The sequence below is a fragment of the Pleurodeles waltl genome, chromosome 7 (assembly GCF_031143425.1).
Source record: "Pleurodeles waltl isolate 20211129_DDA chromosome 7, aPleWal1.hap1.20221129, whole genome shotgun sequence".
Lineage (NCBI taxonomy): Eukaryota > Metazoa > Chordata > Amphibia > Caudata > Salamandridae > Pleurodeles > Pleurodeles waltl.
In genome coordinates this window covers 211,686,410-211,708,425 of record NC_090446.1, presented here as the reverse complement: position 1 = coordinate 211,708,425, position 22,016 = coordinate 211,686,410, and positions in this window count along the sequence as shown.

Here is a 22,016-nt window from a genome sequence, read left to right as displayed (position 1 = left end):
GTCTTGAGACTGCTTCTCCTGGGAACAGTGCAGCCCAAACTGCCAGGCCACACCAGGTCCTCCCTGGACAAGACTCAAGCATCTTGTGACCGGTTTCGTAGTATCACCCCCACATCAGCCAGGCTAGCCTTTATCAAGTGGCACAGTAAGCATGAGACCAGCATCTGGGATACCCTTCCCACTTAGGGCAACCGCAGCAACACAAAAAGATGATATACAGAATGCTGAACATTGTCAAATATTCACCTCCAGTCACAGATCTGTGTTAAGTTCTTCGTTTTTCTTCTCACTGTGCCACCCCAGTTTGGACACAGCCACATGCAAATCAGTCTTGGCCCTGCTCCCCATAGGAAGAGTCCAGCCTAAACTGTCAGGCCAGGCCCTTCCTGGATCATAAAAATCCTGGAACAGGTTTCAGTGTATCACCCCTCATCAGCCAGGCTAGCTGGAATCCAGTGGCACAGTGAACACGGGACCCATGTCTGGGCATACCCCTCTCACTTAGGATGGTTATAGCAACACAAAAAGATAATGAACAGAGTTCCGAACATTGTCAAACATTCACCCTCAGTCACAGATCTAGGTTAAATCCCTATTTTTTTAAATCATAATGCCATCCCAGTTTGGATCCAGCCATGTGCAAATCAGTCTCAACCCAGATCCCCAAGGGAATACAGCCTGAACTGACAGGTCAGGTCCTACCTGGAACAGAATCATGCACCCAGGGACTGGTTTTTGTGTATCACCCCTCATTAGCCTGGGTAGCTTGAATTTAGTGGCACAGTGAGCACAGGACTCACATCCGGGGACACCCTTCCAACTTAGGATGACTATCGCAGCACAAAACGATGATAGGCGGAAAGCAGAACATTGTCAAACAACATTCACCCCCAGTCTCAGATCTGGCTGATGGAACAGGCACAATAAGCCTAGCTGGTGGCTCATTGGCTTTCCAGGGCAGTGGAGATGATGACCCCTTGCTCCCCCAGCCATTGGCCACCTGCCAGATTCAGGAATCCCTGTCTGCTTGATTGGAATTCCTGTACCGTCATTGGAGCTGCAGCTGTGGCTACATTGAAAGCATGGATACTTTGCCAATCAGACACCATGTTTGATGTGCAGCTCACCAAAGTTGTGTTCTGCAATAACTTCCCAAAGCAAAAGTTTATTCTTGCTGAACAAAATGACAAATGTCCCTGATACACAGAGAGCTTTCTCCCTGCACTAAGCAGCCATTCTTCTATTTACCTATCCACCTTATGTCCAAGTTTAGCATGGCCATCCCCAGTGCTGAAAATGAGTGATCATCCATTTCCAAAAAAGGCTAAGTGACTGCCATTGTGGACTGCTGGCTCATGGATTTCTGCCAACAGATGCTCTGCCAGAATTATCACAGTGGTTTCTTCACCTCTAAATGGAATGGGGGAATGGTGGATTTGGCAGACTCAATCAATTAATCAATCATATTATTGGTAAAGTGTGGCTTATCATCACAGGGTATCCAGGTGCTCAGAGATGTTGCTGCATGTCCAAGCTACTCCTTAAGAGCCATGTCTTTAGTTTCTTCTTGAATTTGAGGAGGGTGTGTGAGGTGCGGAGGTGGGGGGAGGTCGTTCCAGTGCTTGGCAGCTAGCTAGGATAAGAAGTGCCCTCCACAGCAGCTGCTTTGGATTTTCAGGACATGGGCGAGGGCTTTCAAGCCTTGCTCCCTGGTTGGCTGGTGGAAGCCTGCAGTTGATAAGTTTGTGTCTGATGTTGTGGAGTGCTTTGTAGGCGATGGTGAAAACTTTGAATGTGCACCTCTTGTGCACCGGCAGCCAGTGTAGACTTTTGAGGTGGGGGGCGATGTGGGTTTTTCTAGGAAAGTCTAAGACGAGTCTTGCTGCTGTGTTCTGGAGGGTTTGGAGGCAGAGGAGGAGCTGAGTGGGGAGTCTGACATAGAGGGCATTTCTGTAGTCTAGTCTGCTGGTGATGACGGCATGAGTGACTGTTTTTCTGGTTTCTGTGGGGATCCTTTTGAAGATCTTCCATAGCATGTAAAAGTTGTGGAAGCTCAAGGAGGCCACTGCATTTATCTGCTTTTTGAAGGTGAGTTTACTGTCTAGGATGATCCCAAGGTTGTGAGCGTGATCAGTCGGTGACGGGGGTTGTCCAAGCGTGGAGGGCCACTGGGAGTGGTCCCAGGGGGAGGGTTTGCTTCTGAAGATGATCACTTCTGTCTTGTCCGTGTTCAGTTTCAAGCAGTTAGATTTCATCCAATTGTCGACGTGTGTCATAGCGTTGCTGAAGTTGTCTCTGGAGGTGGCGTGGTCTTTTATTAGTTAGGTGTCATTGGCGTAAGAGATGATTTTGAGTCTATTGGAGCAAAAAACCTCGGCCAGCAGCCAACCACCAACGCTAAAAATTAAAGTAGTGCATCAGTGCTTGATTTTATGACAGAAATATGCCTTCTTTATATTGTCAAAAAGCATGACATTTGATAGAAACGACTTCTCAGTTACAGAATTGCACTTTTCTTGCGTGTGAGGGTGAAAAGAAATATGGATTATTTTTTAAGACTGGAAATATCAGTTTACGAAGAGTGTCCTGGGATGGATTTTAGTGATAACAGAGAAACAATATGATAGATAGATCTGACTTAAAGGGAAACTTGATAGGTCTTTAACTCTTTGTGTAAAGCTAGATGATGCCTGTGGGATCGATTTTGAAAAGAAATGATGTTATAGATGGCAACAGCACAGTAAGAAGTGAGGCCTTGACCTAAATTAACCCCTCTAACATGAGCAACATGCAGGAGTGCGAGAGAATCATAGCAGGGTGGACATTTGACCTATTGTGGAGAAATGTTTGCTGGAGGAAGAGGAGGCCTTGAACATAAGCATTTCTAATTACTATATATGAAGTTTTGGGAGTTGAGAAGAAATGGGGTCTCCTCTCCTCAGACCTGTTAGCAGGAGGGCCAAAGATTTTCAAATAATCTGAAGTCTCTTAAAAATATACTTATGTAGGACCAATTATATTGCCGGGCCAAAATCTAAACAAGGGCTACGACTGCCAGAGTCAACATTCGGCATTCTTTGAAATTAAAAATGAGAGAATTGTTTCTGGGTTCTTTGAAGCATAAAACTAGTCAGGGGTGGGGCGAAAGTCAGAAAGGAATCAATTAGAGCTTAAAAGTCTCTGGACTGTGAAAGCCAGAGCAGATAGAGAGCTGAGTTGGTATGGCCAGGAGGCCATTGACATCATGGAAGGCGAACCACCAATGACCACAACCTCTGCATTATTGTACAAGGTTCTGCAAGAGGCATCATACAAGTCTGAAATGTCACTGCAGCAAGGTGGGCATGCTGTGTCAGATCGTAATCTGTCAAACAGCTGGGTGAAAATAGAGCTGTAATCCAAATGTCCTCATCAAAGCATCCAATGGGGCCATCTAAGCATTAAAAGAAGTCAAGTTCAATGAAGAGCCCTTTGAAACCTCAATAGGTACAGGAAGGCAATCTGGCTGCAAAGGCAGTAGTTTTACTACTTTGAACATATCATTGAGAATATAATTTATCCATTTGAGTCCATCCTGGATGATGTGTGGAACACAAACCTTAGTGTTCAGAGCTAGATGATTGACAGTGTTATAATACTTCAACACACCTGAAAGAATAAGTAAAAATGACATCTACAGCAGCGAAGAAGGCCCCCAGGGTGATGAAAGCAGTGCTACATTGCGGGGTTGTAGAGGGCTGTATGAGGAGGAATCAAGAGATAGACTGATGGTTCTTGAGGTCAAGTGGGTCAGTGGTGGGTTTCTTTGGAATCATAATGACATGATTATAGGAAAGGGAAAAATTAACTTTAGATAAATATAGATTGACTCTGTGGCAGAGCATAAGTGCAACCTCTGCAACTTTCCTGAGGGATCAAATTTGAAGAGGGGAACCAGATATGATAGAGAGGAAACTACTGGAAAATATATTTGAGAAAGATTTGAAAGATTCCAGGCAAGAGGGAAGGGCTGCAGGTATGGAGAAGGTATCTCATCATCTGGATCTAAAAATAGTTAAATTCTTTTTACTGGATCTGGGTAGATTACTGGGCAGTTCTTCATTTAGGCTTTTTATACGTTTTAAACTATGAAACCAGAAATTAGGAAATCCAACAATTAAAATCTCAGTTCTACTTTTGGAGCCTTTGAAATCTTCGTGGCTGATTGATGCCAAGGTTATTTTCCCTGGACGTCATCCTGAGACCCTCTTGTCAATCCCTCTGCTTAAATTGGGAAAATATTTATTCTATTAGGCCAAGTCCATCAGGGAGCCCCTACTTGGCTCTTTGATTATGGGAATGTTTTTAGAATTGTTTGTGGATTTTATATTGGATAATTGAAGCTCAGACCTGGCTCATGCTATATAGCCACCAGGTTATTCTTCATAGTCTTTGATTATTAGGGGACCAGGAAAAGGTGAGGTACTTACTGCACCTGCTGACTCCCAATATCGTAAGGTTGTACCTTATATCCTCTGTAATAAGGAATTCAATGCAGAATTGTTGTTTCGAATACTGAAATTTGCATTGCTTATGACTTTCATGATTTTGTACAGGTTACTCTCCGCACGTCAGGGAAACATTTCAGAGTTGCAATATTTACCCATACCTCAGAATTCCAGTCCATACACAACAGTGATTTTTGTCAGAATCTGAATCTACCACCCCACTATGAATGTGGCCTGTGTTAATTTTATTTGAGACAGTTTGATAGATGCAGACACTGACACTTTCGTAGTCGTGATTTGACTTCTTGTAATCAGCCATTCACATGCCAGTGAAGGCTTCTCAACATCGCTGATTTCCTATTCATGGTTGTCAAATAAACCATTCAGAAACAAATCTCATTAGTTCCTCAACCAGATTTCAGCAGTGAATGAAGACACAAAAATGATCTTATTCAGGTCAGAAAAAGTCTTGTAGGTGCTACCTATGGTTACAATGTAAAATAAATAGTCCTGGCCCCTTGATATAGCCCTGTAAAAAAACTGTTGTCCAGAGATTTTTATTTTTGGTTTGTGCTTTTGTATCATTAGGGGAGTAATTTAGCTTGGGTAGACATTGCTAATTCGGGACATTTTTTTTCTGGACTACATTCGACTCAATAGAAAACCAGAAACAAAAACAATATTAAATTGCCAATATGATGGCTAAACACACCATTACAGAGCCGCCATTTTGGAAAACCGCAGAAAGGTTGCTCTGAGGAGTTATTTTCTGTCTCTATAAGACCACTTTACCCCCAAAACCTATGTTTTGACGCCAAATTAAGTAGATAGTTTTATTATCACTGCAACACGTCTGCCATTTTAAAAAAAGTTTTCCAGAAAAATTCTACTCAGATCAGCTATGACTACCCAAGCTAAATTACTTCACTAATGATCCAAAAACACAAATCAAAAACGAAAAGCTCTGGACAACAAATTGTTACGGAGGTATAGCAAGGGGAATGTAAGGTCTTCACTCAGCTGACCAGGAACTGTTGGAGATGATTTTGTCTATGTTGCAACTGAATGCACTCACTTGTGTCTGCACTGCACACAGTTCTCACGATGAAGCCGATTTTTGTGATTTGGGGTTGTTACGAAAATCAAGGACAACTGTTCCAGCCATAGAAATGCACGAGGGGTGCATGAAGCTCTCCACAGTTAAAACTGACAAGCTCAACCCCTAAACTGATATGAGAGCTGCAAGGTGCTACTTGGACTCGGAGTCAATGTTGTGATGGAAAGCAATTGTCCCAGCCACTACAGACGTGTACCAAAATAAATTTAAATGAGAACACTGGGATCTATTCACAAATGCATTTTAGACAACATAAAGCAGTATTCCGGTGATACTTTTTACTTAATTTTACATGCTTGTATAAATGACACAAACACATAAAAATGAAATTAAAATGTGAATATTAAATAAATTCATATACAGTTAGTATAAATAGAACGGGCAGTTCCCTCTTTGCACCTCTACTAATAGGGAGTTGTACATGTTGACACCTGTTCACAAGGGCATGTAAGAGCTTGCAAAAAAGCATTCCTGTAGTACTACTTCCCAAGGTTATACATGCTTTTGTCAATCAGGCGTAACGTTATGCCTTTATTGCATTCACAAACCAATGAGTTTGCACTGCTGCAGTAGGCAAACAACGCCACACCCATAATTCACATGAGAAGCAAAGGCATTGGAAAAAAATGCTGTGAACTCACTATAGGAGGTAATAAATGTTGAGTCTTTATTGCACAGAGTGCATTAAGCCTCAGTAGTTAATGACATGATTTTATTTAGTGAGCACCCATTGATGGCGGTTTTTTGTGGTGAATAACAAGTTATTTCCCCATGTGGCAATGAATAGATGACTGTACTTTCTAGGGAAGCCACCCACCAACGTTGAGCGTTTCAAGTAATTAATATTTGTCCCTTTTTGCATTGAACAAGAAGTTGCGCTTTCTTTCGTATTGGTTGAGTTCAACAATGTGGAATTAAACCAGTTTGCATTTTCACTTGCATCACAAAACGTGCCCTTGTTGGAGGTTTCAAAACCAATTACCTAAAATGTATGTGATAGATGGCATCTTTCCTCCCATTATCCATTTTGAATCCTGGAAGCATGTTGCCTCACCATTATGCACTTTGCCTCCCATCCACCGAATGCCAGTGAAAAAAGGGATGGAGGCCTGTGAGGGACACCAGACCTCCATCCATGCGGTCACATTCCTTGTATGTATTTTTAAAGCAACCTGCCCTGGAACGATTGACCTGTCTTTAAAAATACTTTTTCACCCAGGGAATGTGTCGATAGAGACATGCAAACTTGCGTGGACTACAAGCGATTGCCCACAAGTACACCTACCAAGAGTCACAATGGGAAAACTGTGCCACACGGGCACCTTACATTTGTGAGCCAGTTTCCACTTCTTGTTACTGATCAATGCTTTGCCACCCCATATGCAAGTAAAAACAATAGATACATTTTATTCTGAGCTATAGAGAGGAGGTAAAGGCCACTTTCACTAACCCTCTTATTTGTCCTTCAGAATGAGCTGCAGAAGGGACTTTAGAGATCAGAAAGACTTTTCAGAGTTGAAAAGTACCTTTCGTACATTTCAACATACCCTTTTGTGGTCATCAAGACTGTAAGGGGCATATTTATACTCCGTTTGCGCCGAAATTGCGTTGTTTTTTTTTTAGGCAATTTCGACGCAAAACTAACTCCATATTTATACTTTGGCGTTAGACGCGTCTAGCGCCAAAGTCCATGGAGTTAGCGTCATTTTTTAGCGTGGACACCTACTTTGCGTTAATTATATGCAAGGTAGGCGTTCCCGTCTAAAAAATCGACTCCGAGGCATGTGCGTCGGATTTATACTCCCGGGCAAAAATCACGCCCGGGAGTGGGCGGGTCCAAAAAAATTACGTACGGCCGCTTTTGCGCCGTTTTTTAGCGCCTGCAAAAGGCAGGCGTTAAGGGACCTGTGGGCTCTGAAGGAGCCCAGAGGTGCCCCCCCATGCCCCCAGGGACAACCCCTGTCACCCATGCCCACCCCAGGAGGACACCCAAGGCTGGAGGGACCCATCCCAGGGACATTAAGGTAAGTTCAGGTAAGTGTTTTTTTTTTTTTTTTTTTTGTGGCATAGGGGGGCCTGATTTGTGCCCCCCTACATGCCACTATGCCCAATGACCATGCCCAGGGGACAGAAGTCCCCTGGGCATGGCCATTGGGCAAGGGGGCATGACTCCTGTCTTTGCTAAGACAGGAGTCATTTCTATGGGGGTTGGGAGTGAAAAAAAATGGCGCAAATCGGGTTGAGGCGAAAAAATTGCCTCAACCTGACTTGCCCCATTTCTTGACGCCCAAGCTCCATATCCCCCTACGCCGGCGCTGCCTGGTGTACGTCGGTTTTTTTAACGCACACCAGACGGCGCCGGCGGCTAACGCCGGCTAACGTCATTCAATAAATACGGCGCCCGCATGGTGCTTCAGAATGGCGTTAGCCGGCGCTAATTTTTTTGACGCAAAACTGCGTTGGCGCAGTTTTGCGTCAAAAAGTATAAATATGGGCCTAAATTCTGCAAACCCTTGGGCTTTGTGGATAAAAAGTGTTTTGTACATCAGGCCGCTGTTCTTTATTGTCGTGAACACACCCAAATAGACGGTATTTGCTGCACACAATTAAATGTCCTAATTTTAACAAAATGATCGTTGTGCTTTCTTACTTCATAGAGTAAGTACTGTTTAAGTATTAAACACTTAAATATTTATCAAGGAAAAAACTATTGTCCATTTACAACTCCATACAGCCGATTAGAAATAGAGCTGGGATTCTCATGATAACATCTAAGACTATGTTGAGCGGAGCTGCAAACACTTCACCAATTTCCCTGCTTTCCAGATCAATAATTTAATCCCAAAGATAAAGTTAAGGAGTCTTGCTAAATACCTCACTAAGGAGAAATCACTAGAGATGAAGTTTAGGTACAGCAGACCTTAAAAACCATTATTTCCCCTAGTAAAACCATGAAAGCACAACAGTAACCCAAGGTCTCAGAGGAGTCTCGGGTTCCTTTATTAGTTATTACTTCAATGACTCCTAGGCTCACCACACAAGTAAGGAGTTAATAGGGCATGAAACAAAGCGTCTTTCTTCTTCTGGCTGCGCCTGTGGAAACTGGTCTAAGGCTTTGTGTAAGCTCAGCACAACTTCACTGCTATTGATATACCGCTTGCACAAATTTTCTGTTTGTATTTTCCCAAACATTTGGTTTTTTTTTAGACGTTCTCCTTTCTTATTTTCTTTAAAATGTTTCCATTTCCTGTTCTAATGTCGCACCTTTCACTTTTTGTGGCATTCGTCAAATTTACTACTGAGATCCCACTTTTACTTATATCACACTTTTCTCAGAGATCCCTTTCTTGCCAATCAGCAATCCGTTTCTAGTTCACCACCAATTTACACACCACACTTATATTTGTTTACTGGTAGGAGATGAGAATTACATTTGGAAGTATGATCACGGACTTATTCCTAACCTAACTTTAGGTGAAGACTTTCTACTACGTTTGGAAAGGTGACAATCCACGACTAGGGTCGACTTTCAAAGAGCCAATTCATGAGCAAATGCGATAGGTAAGGTGAAATAAATGAACCAAAGTGATAGGATACAGGTATTGAGGTGAAAAAAAAGCCTCAGTGGTAGGACCTGCATTTTGTATGGCTTAATGATTGAATACTTCGGATAGAAACGTGTAAGGTCATGATGACAAAAGAGATCTCCATTCTTGTTGTGCGCCACAGGAAACGTATAGCAAGGACATCAGTGGAAAAATAGTACAGGTGTATACAATTTCAAAGGACTCATTCCACAAATTTGTGAAGGTTCTCGGAGACCTTGCAAGACATGCAATGTTTTCAGAGGTTCAGAAGTTTAAACTGTGAGATAAAAATATCACAATGACTTGACTTTACAGAAACAAATCTCTGCAAAATCTGTCTTAAACAGTGAGAATTTTGTTTTTTGTTGGGAAATTCTTCTGCAAACAAAGTATTGTGAAGTTTACAACATTTTGCAGAGTTCTCAAAGACATAACGTTTGTGAAGTACACAATACTGCACATACTAAATATAAGTTTTATCAACAAGTACAAAATAGCCATCGAAATTAAATTGTGAGAGGGAGGCAAGAGATGGCTGGTGAAAGCAATAAACGAGATAATGTCAGAGAGGGGAATCCCAAAATTTTAAGACAGGGACCTGTCAGAGGAAACATTAGACTTGCAGGTCCCAGAGATCATTCATAAAGTACTGCTGAGGGCTTTTCATTTGCTAAAGTGTTGAAGAAAGAGTAGTAATAGGAAGAGTGCTTGTATATTTTACAAAGAAACTACCAACATCCCTGCACCTATTGCATGTGTATACGGACAAAGTTATATGGCCACACCTGAAGAGCCAATTGCCACACACGGGTGTGTAGAAGAAAACAGACACCCTGTAAGCAAGCCTCTGCACAGCACAAGCATTGCCCACCTAAGTCATTCATGTAACAGTGATCACAAACACAAGATCACTACGCATCTCCATCACAGCGCCACATTGCATCCCCTGTTACTAATGTCACAGAAGGCAATTGCCTTACCGTGTTATCACAATAGGCAGAAAGAGGGCACCAGATTGCAAAAGAATGCCCTAGCAATTGCTCTATTGCTACAATGTGTGTTGCGTCTTACGGGCAAAATGTTATTGTGCCTGAAGCTCCCAAAATCCTGACGTTTCCCCTCTCCCACACTTAGCAGCTGTGGAATGTCTGTCTGACCAAATATTTCCACTGTGTGCATGACAACTAAGACCCACTTTTCAAGGGGTACAAATAGTGTTGGCTTTGCTTGGCAGTTTCCAAGAATTCACCACAATATTACAGAATCCCATTTCAATAAATGTAAAGTTCTCCTCCCACCTTAACAAGCGCCACAAATAACCCACAATAAATAAAAAATATGGTAGAAGCAGAGCAGAAAAACGGAAGGCTGAATGCAAGCTAACACATTTTCAGAGACTGCATGATGATTTTTCATCCATTATTTTGTATTAAAAATTGCTTTTCTTTAGTTACATTTGTTGTTCTTTAAAAAAAACGTGGACACTAAGACATATTATATTAACCAAGGATGCACATTCCGGTATGTAATACCTCAAACGCAAATGCGCCTGCCACCCACAGTGGATTGCATTATTTAGATTCTTTTTATGTGAACTGTGTGAGGTTGTTGAATACATTTACCTTTCATGCAGATAGCTAGATATTTATCAGACAGGTTAGTACAGCAGCTGTCAGTTGCAAAAGAAAGCACAAGGGAAAAGTGATGCAGAGCAGAGATGCAATAAAGGTGTATTAGAGTCTTCTGTGCTGGCCTGTTTAGCTATTCCTCCTAGGCACGACTACCACATTTCAACAGGGGTGGCTCCCCACGCCAGCAGCTGCAAAACCTTTATAGTAAAATGATAACAAACTAGGTTTATTATGTTTTTACTGTAAAAGGGGCAAGGCCACAGCTATGACAAGGACAGAGGGGGAGTGTACAGCACTCCTCCTCAATGCGCATGTATGTTTGGACAGCCACCTCCAGCTGACCAAACATACATGGGCACTAGGCTCTCCCCAACCTGCCAACACAGTGCTGGGTTGGAGAGAGCAGGCAGAGACTTCCACTTCGCCTCAGAGCGCCCCGGTTGGGCGCTCCGTCCAATCCTAACGCTGCTTTCATGCTGCCAGCAGCATGAAAGCAGCATTAGGAACTGAACATAGGGCAGGCTGGGAGCCTGTGTCTGTAATGCAGGACAGGACCGGATCGGAACGCGTTGCACCGTTCCTCCCCCTTTTCCCTCCCCGGAGCCGCAACTGCATTTCAATTACGTGTTGGTAATGGAAAGTGGTCCCACAACCACCTCTTATTAGTTAGCACTGTATTGCAACATTTATATAGCGTTTACTACCCCTATGTGGGATACTGAAGCACATGCTTATATGGGTTGCAACCTCCGCTGCTGGGTGTGTGGTTGGAAGTGTGTTGTATTTGATTTCATCCTATGTTGGAAGTGTTTCCATCTCATGAGTGATGGCCACCGAGGTTTGGCTATCACATTTATAGATGCAGCTCTTAGTAGTGTGATGGGTGAAGAAGTATGTAAGAGAGACACTGTTCATGGCTTTCTGTAAGCTGGCAGCATTGAACGGATCTGCAGACCCCTTTATGGTATTGGTTATGATCATAGTCCAATAGATGGTTACTTCATTGGGATTTCCATTCTGAGATATTTTGTATAACGTTTATGGTCCTGAACAGGCATAGGTTGGAAGAAGACATGGTGGAGAGATCTGCAGGGATGGACTTTGCAATATCATTGCATATCTGATTGCCATTGTGGGATTTCAAGAAATGTCACTGTATGTAGATTTTTGGGACCTGCAGTGGTGAGTGAATGAATGAATGAAAACGTCTTCTGTAGCGCACAGCTACTCAAAAAGAGTGCCTCGGTGCTTTTAGGTACTGAGAATGGTGGCAACAGATTGCCGACCTAATTCCCTCATCCATGGTGCCTGAACTAGACTTTTTACAGATCCTTCTTAAATTTTTCTTCCTCAGTTATGAATCTAATTTGTTCAGGCGATTGGTTCCAAAGACCTACCGCTTTAACAGTGAAGGAGGAGCCTCCTTTGCAATGCCTTTTAAAGTGAGCAACCACAATTATAGTGGAATTGTTAGACAGCAAGGATCTCTCAAGATGGTACTCCTTGATCCTCTTACTGAGATACTTGGGCCTGTATTATTAAAAGCTTAATGGGTCACAGTCAGAGCCTTATACACTATGCGTTGTCGCACTGGCAGCCACTGTAGTCTTTCCCAAAATGGGGATGCTTAGGAATACCTTGCCATTTTAAACAGTAGGCGGAGTGCCATGTTCTGTATATCTTGTAACCATTGGGTCAGATAATCCAGAAGACCCAAGTGTAGAACATTGGCATAATTCAGCCTGGAGAGGATCACTGTCCTCACCACTGTAACCTGTGCACAGTGTGGAAGGTAGTGAAGACATTACCTCAGCATGCCGAGAATCAAAAAGCAGGACTTTACAACTTCTGACACCTGTGCCTCAAATGAAAGTAGGGTATCCAACATGACAGCCAGGTTTCTGGCCACCACCATTGGAAGGGGCGGTGGGGCACGTTATTAGACCATGCACCTGCCCACCTGGGAAGGAGATTCCACCCCAAAAATAAGATTTCAGTCTTGTCTACATTACATTGCAATTTGTTGTTCTTGAGCCACTGCAGCAATATGGCCACAAATAAGATAATGCCTCCTTAGCCTTTACAGAGTTCTCGTCATACATGAGCAGTAGACCATCATCCACAAATAACGTCACTATTCAAAATATAGACCAGCTCAGCGCAAGTCTCTTAGTCTACCACCCTTGCCTTAGTGATCTAAGGATGTGTCCTCACCCTAAGGAATATCTAGTGATATGATATTCAAGTGTCTGACAAAAGTTTGCAGTGCCCTGCCAATGGAAAGATCAAACATGGCACTTTACAGTTGTTGGCACATCAAACTGAAATCTGTGAAAGGGTTGCCATTGGATTAGCATGTATAGTGGATACTGCCATGCCCCATGGAATGAGAACACACAACAATCATGTAATAAATTGGAGAAGGGATGTAGAACTGCACTTGTTGAAAATGTTGGAGTGTGACCTTTAAAATTAATATTAACATGAAAAGCTTGCAATATATTCTGTAATGAAGCTGCATAGAAAATCTGTTAACGTAGAAAATAATGCACGCGTCTGAAATGTGCCCACGGGGAGTGGTCACCAATGTATACGAAGACTAATGAAACTTATTAATAATGAACTAATAATGTACTAATGTTTGAATTTGTATTACCATATTAAGATTAAAGTCATGTATTGGGGTTTTTGTTAAATTAATCACTAGGCTTTAGTTAGCGAGGGTCTGGGCCCAGCTGCCTGGTCTCATATTGAACTGTGTTTTTCTAACGTGCAATGTGCTGTTCTCCTGAAGGATACAAAACTGTACTTTTCCAGAAGCTAGAGATGTGTGTGTAGCCGTAGTAAATTCTTTCTCATGGGACCCGAGTTGCTCAAGGAGACATTCTTGTCGAATGCAACAGTGTAATTCGTAACAGGTGCAAGGCTGCCTAGACTAGGAGAAAACAATGGGACTACTGACTGGAGTGTAAAGTGTAACTTTTCTTACCTGACATTCCAACCGATGAAGACGTCAATTAACTGGGCCAATCAACTACGTGAGAACTGTGTTTTGTGGAAAATTCTAGTGAGGTGCGTGGAGAATTATTGGACAGAGATAATGATGCACCAAAATTGATCCAATGGGGAATTAAGGGCTAGTTCGACTGTTTTGATATATCCGCATGACCAGAGGAGAGATCAGCCATTATTGGGACACTTTTGCCATTATTCTGACATTCTGCCTTAAGCTATATTTTGCCATTATTCTTTGAGACTTTGCTGTTCTGATACCTTAACCATCCTCTATCCTCTATCCTTATCTGACACTTACTTCTCCTCCTTATGAGGGAAGAGCTATGTTCTTTAGCTATGCCATATTGAGACTGTCCTGTCTTTGCTGATGCTGAATCGACTGATGTCCTGAGGACGAAGACTGATGCTGCTTGCTGATTCATTCGAGGGGTAACTATCTGATGACAAATTGAAATTGTCTGTTTGCCTTTTCTTTCTAGGTACCAACTGCTCTTTTGATAGAGGCCATAGCTAGATGTTTTCTAAATTTGTGTTTGCTAAATTGTTTTGCATGAAGCCCAACATGTTGATGCTAATTCGGGGTTAGTTAAGGTGTTCACCAAAATCTGACGCAAATAGACAAATGATTGAATTCTTGCTTTGTTGAATCACGTATCATTGCAACTTGCTACAGATACATATATTACTGCAAGTGTAGTTACACCGCCAGAAGATACATCGGCTTATGCTGTAATGGAGGAAAAGGGTCTCACGCCATGTCTTTGGCTAAAGCAATGGTGCAAAGCGACAGAGAAAGAAGGGTGTTTGGCGTTTCCGGAGCACGGAACGTTCAATGTAATGATTTTGGAAAATTTGCAGAGGGTGTTAAATGAGCTAAAGCCACCTCCGAGTCCAGCACAGTTTGAGGCGTTAGCAATTTGGGAACTGATGGCAACACAATAACAGCAACAGAAATTTGAGAGGAGAATGAGGAAAGCAGAAAAGACACTAGCGGAGGTTAGGTGGGATAGTGCACAGAGAGTTTGGAGGAGAGAAACAATAGATGGAATTAGGATGTTTCCAGCCATAGCTCAAGGAGGTGAAGACAAAGGAGGGAAAGCTACTTGTAAGACTGACAAAAGTTCTTCTAAAGACAAAGAGGCTAAGAAGCCCTGGTCAGAGATGGATGACTCAGACGATGATGAGTTCCTTAATCAGTTACTGAACAACTGACCACCACCATACGCAATAGATGACAACAGACCGAGTACTAGTACAGGTCCTGTAAGTTCGACTCAGAGCAAGGGTACAGTGAATCCAATACAGGTTAGTCCTGTCTCGACACTAGTTCCTTTGCAGAGTAGTAATAGTGTGTCTAATGCTCCAGAGATGCAACCTCAGATACAGCCACCACAGGTTCAGAGGCTTTACCCTGATGTCCCAATATTAGAGACTACCACAAATTTGATGGTGCCGTCAGATCCGACATATACAAGACCAAAGCTGATACAGACTGAGCCAACGCCACCTTTACTGCCCCAGGTGCAGCAACAGATGATTCTGAATTACACTTCGGTCACAGGGCCGCAGTCAGCCATGGCACCAGTAATGAACCAGAATATGGGAGTTAATGCCCCACAGGTTTTGGGAAGCAGGCAGACGCCAGACGCCATATCCTTGCCCATTACAGTTGGCCCACTGGTGCCATTGTATGCACAGGCGAAGCTTACTGTATGCGATGAGGGAATAATGACCCAAGAGATGACAAGAGGAGGGTTCGTTGGGAGCTCTCAAGGAATGACTCCTGTGGAACCAACATTCGAAAGATCTAGGTCTTTGTTAGACTTCAGTCTAATTGGGCTCCTCCGGATGCTATGAGACAATCAGGTTTGGGACTGCTGACTCCGCAGATCTCGAGTACAAACATACCGCAAACACCGATAGTGTAGGCTGGGAATATCTCCTTGCAAGGTTTAACTGCGCAACAATTGAACGATTGGTTAGACAAGTTGAATTCACCACAGACTACTCCTGCAGCAGCAGGGAGGTCAGAAGAGTATCTGAATTTTGTGAGGTTGGGCATGGAGGCAAATGAACTAGTTGAAGGAAGCATGGGAGTGAACAGGCTAGAATCATACACGGAAGCAGAATTGAGGTAATTGTGTCCAAAAATAACCAAAGAAGTGAGCAGGGTGCACCAGAGGTTGGCACATTTGGCAGATAAATGTGGAATAGACTTAGAAAGTACTAAACATCTGAAGAGAAGTTACAGATTATACTTTGAGCATAAAGATTTTGAACACATGAGGTCTACTGGGATGAAGGCACACCTTAAAGAAATACTGCAGAGGGCACAAGTTTGGGGAGCCTTTAGAGAAATGGGAAGGCAGATGGGCGAAGAAAAGAGACAAGAGGAAAAGTGACTGCATAGAGCAGCCAGCCAAAGCCTCACAGGATGTAGGCGCGGTGAAAATGTTACAGATGAGAGAGACGGCTGGAGGGGTTCTTGTCCATGTGCTGTGGACCAGAGGTGATATCCTGTCATTTACAAATGACTTTCCCAGGTTGAGGGAAAAGCCAATAGAGTGGTATCAGCAGACGGACAGGTTTGAGAAGCTTGCGAAATGTCTCTGGGAAGACCTGAATACTCTCTTTGAGATCATAGTTCCAGCTGATTTGTGGCTTGAGTGCAAGAGGAGTGTGGATTGGCCAACTGCGGAACCGGCAAGGGATAGAGTCACAGGAGCACCATCTCCTGAGGTGATGAGGTACTACTATAAGGTGATTAAGTTCTTTTTTTATTTTTATTTTTTAAAGATTTTTATTGTAAACACTGCAAAATGATACATAGACCAAAAGGGACCGAGGCCCCCGCATTTGCAAACAGTAGTCCATAATGAGTCAAAGAATAGTGAGAGCAGATAAAGCATTGGGATGTTGTCATTCGTATTTTGTAAAACATTTCCCATCGGCCGAAAGAAAAAAAAAAGGAGAAAGAAGAAGATGAGGTTGAGAATAAGAGGTAAGGAATAAGTGAAGCGTCATGCTACAGGGCGTTTGGGGGAGGCGGAGGGGGATAGGGAAAATAAACAAACGAACAGAGCGGTAAGGGCGTAGATACAAGGTCCTCTGGTCCCCGGGAGTAAAAAGTTTGCTCCTCGCTGTGTCGAGATCCGGGTTGGGAGCAAGCCGTGGCGCGTATACACGGTAGGACATCAATTTTAGGCCGGGTGCTTTTACTTTGGAGGTCATAACAACAGGATAGTGGTATATACCGGGATAATGTGTTAGCAAAGTAGCAGATTTATCGAGACATTTGGGCCTGGGTCGTCTGTCTTCGCTCAGTGTAGTTCATGCTTTGTACTCAGTAACCTTTCCGTGTCTCAGAGAGATGGTTCTATGGGGGGGAGTATGCTAGAAGGAGTAGGAGAGACCAGAATCAAGGCCCTGATGAGGCTGAGAGGAGAGAGAGAGAAAAGAAGGAAAAAGAAGAAGAAACTAGTAAAGGAAAAAAGAAGGAGGAGGGGGTGGGGAAGCAGGGGAAGGGAGAGGGGTGGCAGGTGGTGTCCTACAGCCTACGGTCTTCCCACGGTGAGGAAGGGAGCCCACACTTGAAGGTTATAAATGATTCTTTCATGCATGGCAATATGGGTCATGGCTGTAATCCATTCTTCCGGGGTTGGGGAGGTCGTCGACCGCCAGTGACGGAGGATACAGATTTTTGCAGTGGCTAATACTGTGTGTTGCAACCTTTTACGTGGTCTAGAGAGATCCGGGAGGGAATTTGTGTCTTGTAAAAGTATGAGAGAGGGAGGAAGTGGTGACGGAAGTAGCCTGGAGTCGGCCAAAGTGGAGCCCACCGCATCCCATAATGGTCGGATCGTTGGGCAGTCAGTTGAGATATGTTTTAGGTCACAGCATATCTCTGAGCATCACCAACATTTCGCATGTGGAAGCAGTCCTGTTCGATGCAGTTTCACTGGGGACCAATACCAAACGTGCAGGACCTTAAAGAGGCAAAACTTTAAATGCGCCTCCTGGGTACCTCTGTCAAGGGCCTCTAGAATGTCCTCCCAGTCATCTGGGTCAAATGTCTGTTGCAATCGGGTTTGCCATTGTAAGCGTAGCTTGTCTAGGAGGGGTTGGGAGTTGAGTTGTCGGGTGAGTAGGTCATAGAGACCCGCCATAACTCCCTTGTGCTGCCCCTATTGTTGAAGGTAGGCCACCACGGGTGAGACTGGAACCCACTCTTGGCTCGGCTGGAGATCGAATTCTTCCCGTAGTCTTAGAAAAGATTTGAGTGTGGATGCCAGCCCTCTTCCACTGTGGCCAATTGAGCACTTCATCGCCTATCCGGAGTCCGCTGTTGCGCCACAGAGGAGCTTGAGCGTGGAGGAGAGGATGAATCCCACGCAGGCGATGAGCCCTTCGCCAGGCTGCCCGGGATGCCTTCAAAATAGGATTCACCGAGTTGGCGGATAGGAGGTTGTCGCAGTAGGGCCCTCTGAGTCCCTCATTCGCTGATAGCAGCAACCTTTCCACAGCAACCCACTGAGGCGGATCCGGCACTTTAGACAGGACGTGGGACAGTTGGGACAGATGTAGTGCTAGTGAATAATGCTCCACCGACGGGAGCCCCATGCCCCCGTGGGAGCGACGGGCTATGAGCTTGGCAGGCGATAAGCGTGGTCGCATTGAGCCCCATACAAATGATCTGATGACTGCATCTGTATTTCATAGCGCAGGGGTAGGAGTCCCAGAATATAAGTGAAGCGGGGCATCGTGACCATCCTGACTGCCTGTACTCGGCCCCACATAGAGAGGCCCAGTTGGTTCCATTCTGCAAAGTCAAGTTTCGTTCGTGGGAGGAGGGTATCAATGTTGTCCGCCACCATATGCACCAGGCCCGGATTGATTAGCACCCCTAAGTATTTGAGGCGTTTCGGTGTCCAGCGAAATGGGAAGCCTAGGAGGGCTGCTCTCGTAGTCATCCGCGAGAGGGGGAGCGCCTCACTCTTATCCCAGTTGATGCAGTAGCTGGAGAGGGTTGCAAACCCATCTATGACCTCCAGCAACGCTGGAGTGGATCGTTCTAGATCCGTGAGAGTTAGTAGGACGTCATCGGCATATAAATAGATTTTAGAAATGCCTTCCGGCAGAGTAAGGCCTATTATGGAAGGGAAAATTCGGATAGCTGCAGCAAGGGGCACCATTGCTAGCAGGAACAAGAGGGGTGAAAGGGGGCAACCCTGTTGTGTGCCTCTATGGATGGGGAAAGGGTCTGAGAGGAAGCCTCTGCAGTTAACTCTAGCCGCAGGTTGATCATCTAATAACCGCACCATTGAGATGAATCTGTTTCCCAGACCAAGGGCCAGATGTAGAAATGAAACATTTTGCGACTTGCAAATAGCGAGTCATAGCGACTCGCTATTTGCAACTCGCAAAATGTTATGCAGTACGGTGTCTCAGACACCGACTGCGACTCGCTATGGGGTCGCAATGACCCACCTCATGAATATTCATGAGGTGGGTCGCAAATTGCGGCCCCATAGCGAGTCAAGGCACTCGCAAACATGGAGGCCTGCTGTAGTCAGCAGACCTCCGTGTTCGTGACTGCTTTAAATAAAGCAGTTTTTTTTTTTTAAGTGTAGCCCGTTTTCCTTAAAGGAAAACGAGCTGCACTTAAAAAAAACCGAAACCTTTCGTTTCGTTTTTTTTTCAGGGCAGGCAGTGGTCCCTTGGACCACTACCTGCCCTGAAAAAAATGTTTGGGGTCCATTCACAAACGGGAAGGGGTCCCATGGGGACCCCTTCCAATTTGCGAGTGGGTTACCATCCACTTCAAGTGGATAGTAACTGCGATGCGACGCGGTCGCAAATGGTATTGCATCCCACTCAGACTCGCAAATAGGAAGGGAACACCCCTTCCTATTTGCGAGTCGGAAATGCATTTTGCGAGTCGGTCCCGACTCGCAAAATGCATTTCTGCATAGGAAACTCACATTTGCGACTCGCAAACGGCAATTTTAGCCGTGTGCGAGTCGCAAATCGTTTCCTACATCTGGCCCCAAATCTCTCCGGTAACTGCCACACAGCAGGGGATCCAACCCGGGTTTAGGTATGATGGCTATCGTGGCATTGTTGGAGATGGCTCCCAGGGCCTGCACCAAACAGGCTTCATTCAAGGCCGCATATAGGATGTCAATCGCCTCTTTCCCTACCCATTTATAGAATTCCGCCGGGAATTCGTCCTCCCCGGGTGATTTGTGGTATGGAAGGTCTGAGATAACTCTTTCTATTTCCTGACTGCTTATTTCCCTTTCTAGAAGGTCGCGTCCCTCTTCTGACACGGAGGGTAGGTTATGGCCCTCCAAGAAAGCTGTGATCTGGGCAGAACTGGATGTTGTCTCTGGTGTATAAAGGTGCCTATAGAAGGACGCGAAATTCTTTGCGATTGCTTGCGGGTGTGTTAGTATTTCTCCAGAGGAAGCACGGATGGCCGGGATAGCGAGAGCAGCTGTCCTCTGGCGAAGCTGGGCTGCCAGCAGGCGTCCTGCCTTCTCGCCCTGTACGTAATGTCTACCTTGTAGCCTCTGTAGGGCATACTCGGCCTGGGAGGTGTATAGCTCATTGAGGGCCATTTGGGCATGTTCTAAGTTGCGGCGCCCTGAGAAAGAGGGGTGCGCGGTGTAATGTCTAGTAAGCCAACGAATGTCACGTTCCAGTGTCGCCTGTTGCTCCTTTCTGTCCCTGTTCGCCAGCGCATCGTACTTCATTAGCTGTCCCCGTATCGCTGCCTTGGCTGCAGCCCACATGATTCGACTAGAATCAACAGTACCTAGGTTGTCTTGGGCGTAAGTGGCTGCATGATCCTGTAGCTGTAGCTTTCCCTGGGGGGAACAATAGCAATGGACTGCAAATCTCCAGGGTTTGCGGCCCGGGGATACAAGACCCAGTCGGATGGCTATGCTGATTGGGGAGTGGTCCGAGAGGCCACCTTCTAGTATACAATTGTCTTGAGTGTGGGCCACCAGGTTATGGGATAAGAGAAAATAGTCGAGGCGGGATTGGGTACCATGTGCCGGTGAGAGAAATGTAAATTCCTTTTCTGTCGGGTATATGAGCCTCCAGTGGTCCACTAGGCCGTTGTCTGATAGTATGTCGGTCTGTGATGCTCTGTCTGCATTGTTGCTTACGTCCAAGGGTCCCGTTCTGTCTAGTACTGCATCTCTGACTAGGTTCCAGTCATCCCCTATTACATAGCGAGATGCCCCTATCTCAGTCAGGAGCCGATTGAGTTGTAGGAAAAAGAGGCGTTTTGGGCCAGGTGGAGCATAGACAGAGCCCACGCACAGTGAGGCGCTGCCTATCTTTAATTTAGCAAATACGTAGTGACCCTCAGGGTCCGTCCATGATTTAATAATTGTGTGGGGTAGGGCTTTTCGAAGCAGTAGCGCCACCCCACATTTCCTTGGGGTGTTTTCCGTATTGGATGAGGTTGGGTTACAGCTAAACAGGGCAGTGCCCACCCAATCTCGTCGTAATTTATCAGATTCTGGTTTATCTAAGTGCGTCTCTTGCAATAGGGCGATATCAGCGCGTTTGGAGTTGAGATAGGATAGGATTTTTTTTCGCTTTATGAAGTGGGTAAGGCCATTTACATTCCATGATATGATCCGTAGAGGCACTGTTGGTGCTGAGTTCGGGTCAGGCATCCCTACGCCCTATGGACACCTACCTAGGTGTGGGGGCACCTGGGATAGGACAGAGAAAAAGATAAGGGAAGGGGATGAGGGGCAAGAGGGGGAGAGAAGAATAGGTACTTGGCGCAGGGATGCTGGGAAAAGGAGAAAGTGGGGGTAGATAAGTGGAAGAGAAGGAGAGGGAAGAGAGAGAGGTAAGTGTGTGGGGGAGAAGCAATGAACAAGATTGAAAGAGAGAAGAAAAATAAGAAAATCGGGACAAAGGTCCCGGCGTTCGCGAACTGTAACCTGCGGGTCTAGAACCCAGGCCTATTGAGCTCCGATGCCCGACCAGCGGGCCCCAGGCCGAGGGAGGCGGCGCACACGCGGCGCCCCGTCTCCCCCGATCTGGTTCTCTCATTTGCGTGCAAGTCTAGGCGACTTAAAAGGGAGGCAGGAGGATATGAGGAGAGGACTGTATTCAGATTATATGTGGGTCTTGTGGCGACCCATGTCCA